This window comes from Triticum dicoccoides, chromosome 7B (genome assembly GCF_002162155.2).
Source record: "Triticum dicoccoides isolate Atlit2015 ecotype Zavitan chromosome 7B, WEW_v2.0, whole genome shotgun sequence".
Taxonomy (NCBI): Eukaryota; Viridiplantae; Streptophyta; class Magnoliopsida; order Poales; family Poaceae; genus Triticum; species Triticum dicoccoides.
Window position 1 is genome coordinate 162,037,343 of NC_041393.1, and position 4,837 is coordinate 162,042,179.

Genomic DNA, 4,837 nt, shown 5'->3' on the forward strand with positions numbered 1-4,837 from the left:
GGATACCGTTTCGCGTTGATTTTACTTCCAGAAAATCATAAATATTCCAAAAAATATCCCCGTCCATTTTTTTCCCATTTGGACTCCGTTTGACATTGGGTTTCTGCGAAACAAAAAACATGCAACAGACAGGAACTGGCACTAGGCACTGGATCAATATGTTAGTCCCAAAAATAATATAAAAAGTTGCGAAAATGTATATGAAAGTGAATAATATTGGCATGGAACAATCAAAAATTATAGATATGACGGAGACGTATCAGCATCCCCAAGCTTAATTCCTGCTCGTCCTCGAGTAGGTAAATGATAAAAAAGAATAATTTTTGATGTGGAATGCTACCTAGCATAATCTTGATCATATGTCTAATCATGGCATGAATATTAAGACACGAGTGATTCAAAGCAATAGTCTATCATTTGACATAAAAACAATAATACTTCGAGCGTACCAATAAAGCAATCATGTCTTTTCAAAACAACATGGCCAAAGAAAGTTATCCCTACAAAATCATATAGTCTGGCTGTTGCTCTATCTTCGTCACACAAAGTATTTAATCATGCACAACCCTGATGACAAGCCAAGCAATTGTTTCATACTTTAATAATCTCAAACTTTTTCAACTTTCACGCAATACATGAGCGTGAGCCATGGACATAGTACTATAGGTGGAATAGAATATGATGGTGGAGGTTATGTGGAGAAGACAAAAAGGGAGAAAGTCTCACATCAACTAGGCGTATCAAAGGGCTATGGAGATTCCCATCAATAGATATCAATGTGAGTGAGTAGGGATTGCCATGCAACGTATGCACTAGAGCTATAAGTGTATGAAAGCTCAAACTGAAAACTAAGTGGGTGTGCATCCAACTTTCTTGCTCATGAAGACCTCGGGCGTTTGAGGAAGCCCATCATCGGAATATACAAGCCAAGTTCTATAATGAAAATTCCCACTAGTATATGAAAGTGAAAGCATAGGAGGCTCTCTCTATGAAGAACATGGTGCTACTATGAAGCACAAGTGTGGTAAAAGGATAGTAACATTGCCCCTTCTCTCTTTTTCTCTCATTTTTTTATTTTCTTTTTATATATATATATTTTTTGGTGGGCTTCTTTGGCCTCTTTTTTTATTTGTGCTTCTTTGGCCTCTTTTATTTTTCATAAAGTCTGGAGTCTCATCCCGACTTGTGGGGGAATAATAGTCTCCATCATCCCTCCTCACTGGGGCAATGCTCTAATAATGATGATCATCACACTTTTATTTACTTACAACTCAATATCTAGAACAAAGATATGACTCTATATGAATGCTTTCGACGGTGTACCGGGATGTGCAATGATCTAGCATAGCAATGACATCACCATGAAAACATCATGCTAGCTATCTTACGATCATGCAAAGCAATATGCCAATGAACACTCAAGTCATGTATATGATGATGATGGAAGTTGCATGGCAATATATCTCAGAATGGCTATAGAAATGCCATGATAGGTAGGTATGGTGGCTGTTTTGAGGAAGATATATGGTGGGTGTAATGCACCGGCGAGAGTTGCGCGGTACTAGAGAGGCTAGCAATGGTGGAAGGGTGAGAGTGCGTATAATCCATGGACTCAACATTAGTCATAAAGAACTCATATACTTATTGCAAAAATCTACAAGCCATTGAAAACAAAGTACCACACGCATGCTCCTAGGGGGATAGATTGGTAGGAAAAGACCATCGCTCGTTCCCGACCGCCACTCATAAGGAAGACAATCAATAAATAAAATTGTGCTCCAACTTCATCACAAAGCGGTTCACCATACATGCATGCTACGGGAATCACAAACCTCAACACAAGTGTCTCTACAATCCACAATCACCCACTAGCATAACTCTAATATCACCATCTTTATATCGCAAAACTATTGGAAGGAATCAAACATATCATATTCAGCGATCTACAAGTTTATGTAGGATTTTATGACTAACCATGTGAATGACCAATTCCTGTCATCTCTCTAAATAGATATAAGTGAAGCAAGAGAGTTTAATTCTTTCTACAAAATATATGCCCACGATCTAACAAATATAAGTGAAGCAAAAGAGCATTCTACAAATGGCGGTTTTCTATGTAAAGAGAAACATGCAATCCAACTTCAAATGATATAAGTGAAGCACATGAAGCATTCTATAAAGCCACACTCAAAAGATTTAAGTGAAGTGCAATGAGCATTCTATAAATCAATCAAGGACTATCTCATACCAGCATGGTGCATAAAATAAAAATGAAAACTAAATGCAAAAGACGCTCCAAGACTTGCACATAATGCACGAACGAAACAAATTCGAAAAAATACCGATACTTGTTGAAGAAAGAGGGGATGCCTCCCCAGCATCCCCAATCTTAGACGCTTGAGTCTCCTTGAATATTTACTTGGGGTGCCTTGGGCATCCCCAAGCTTGAGATCTTGCCTCTCTTCCTTCTTCTCACATCGAAACATCCTCGATTAGACACTACATCCACACAAAACTTCAACAGAAAACTCGGTAAGATCCGTTAGTATAATAAAGCAAATCACCACTCTAAGTACTGTTGCAAACCAATTCATATTTTGTTTTTGCATTATGTCTACTGTAATATAACTTTTCCATGTCTTAATCCACTAATATAAATTGATAGATTCATCAAAACAAGCAAACTATGCATCAAAAACAGAATCTGTCAAAAACAGAACAGTCTGTAGCAATCTGAACATCCACCATACTTCTTGTACCCCAACAATTCTACCAAAATTAGGAAAAATAAACAAGTTGTATAGAAAGACAGTGCAAAAATAATCAGAACCAATTAACATTCCAGTTAAAAATGTAAAATCGCGCACTACAGCCAAAGTTTCTGTCCTGCACCGTACAAGCCAACAAGCATTGTAAACATCCTAAAGGCAAACCTTGGCACATTATTTTTATAATACAATGGAATTGTACAAGGAAATAATTATTTTTGATGAAAAGTTTATGTAATTAAGATTCACAAAGTTTTCATGAGCATGAACAAAGTTCAAGGCTAGCTCCCACTTCAACAATGCTTGTCTTTCTCACTTTCACTTTCCTTTTTGAAAAGTTTTTTGGGTTCCCCTCTTTATTTTTTTTTGTTTTTAAACTATATGAAAGCAATCAACAGAAATAAATGACTCTCTAAAACTTCTGGGTTGTCTCCCTGGCAGCGCTTTCTTTAAATCCATTAAGCTAGGCATTTAGTGCTCAAGTAATGAATCCACCCGGATCCCAAGGTATATCAAAGCCAATTTTAATTAACAATGATTTGTAATTTAGTAGTGAGCACAAAGTAACATATATCAAGCAACAACGAAGTCTAACTCTCTTCCTATGCATCGGTATGTCATAAAAGAACAATTCATGCACACATAGTAAAGGCTAATGCATAGTATAAGCAGTTTGTTGCAATTCTATCGTGTTGGAAACATAGAGAGGTGGAGATAAAGTTACTCTCTCATAATAATTTCAAGTAGGAGCAGCAAGCACATGCATATTATATTCATCAAAATCATCATGTGCAATGGTAAAAGGCAACCCATCAATATAATCCTTAATAAGTGCAAGCTTCTCCGATATAGTGTAGTCGGGAGAATTCAAAAAGATAATAGGACTATCATACGTGGGTGCTATATCAACAATTTCATGTTTAACATAAGGAACTATAGCAAGTTCATCTCCAAAAGCATAATTCATATTGGCATCTTGGCCACAAGCATAGCAAGCATCATCAAAAAGGGATATTTCAAGAGAATCAACGGGATCATAGCAATCATCATAGTAATCATCCTTCGGTAAGCACGAAGGGGAATTAAATAATGTATGAGTTGGAGGGTTACTCTCATTAGAAGGTGGGCACGGATAGCTAATCCGCTCTTCCTCCTTTTGTTCTTCGCTCTCCTCATCATCATTTTCATCCAATGAGCTCACAGTTTCATCAATTTCTTCTTCCATATCTTCCTGCAAAATATTAGTCTCTTCTTGGACAGCGGAGACTTTCTTAATAAGTGTCGTGATTCTAAGCCTGACAGTAGAGTGGGGGGTAGGTATGGAGAGGCAAGGTCCTAGCTATGGAGAGGTTGTAAGCACAAAGGATGTACGAGTTCAGGCCCTTCTTGGAGGAAGTAACAGCCCTACGTCTCGGAGCCCGGAGGCGGTCGAGTGGATTATGAGTATATGAATTACAAGGTGCCCAACCCTTCTGCCTGTGGAGGGGGGTGGCTTATATAGAGTGCGCCAGGACCCCAGCCAGCCCACGTAGGAGAGGGTTTAAGGTGAGTTAAGTCTGGGGTGTTACTGGTAACGCCCCACATAAAGTGCCTTTACTATCATAAAGTCTACTTGATTACAGGCCGTTGCAGTGCAGAGTGCCTCTTGACTTTCCGGTGGTCGAGTGAGTCTTCGTGGTCGAGTCCTTCAAGTCAGTCGAGTGTGTCCCTCGTTGGTCGACTGGAAGGTGACTTCTTCTAAGGGTGTCCTTGGGTAAGGTACTTAGATCAGGTCTATGACCCTACCCTAGGTACATAACCCCATCATTAGCCCCCGAATGGATTGAGGCTTCGAGTGAGGAAGGAGTTGATGTTGTTTCCGATTAACCTTTGCGCTCTGGTCGTGCGTTGTCCTGGACAAAAGAATCTCTTCGTCGACAGGGAGCAACTTGTCTTCAGTCGACTCGATCCATTCTATTTTTGCGTCGAGTGACCTTTCGGGCTTCGACGATCTCCGAGCGACGGATCGCCAGAAACACCGCGTCTGACAGACTGATTTGCTATTCGCGGATTCCGCGGGATGCGAAATT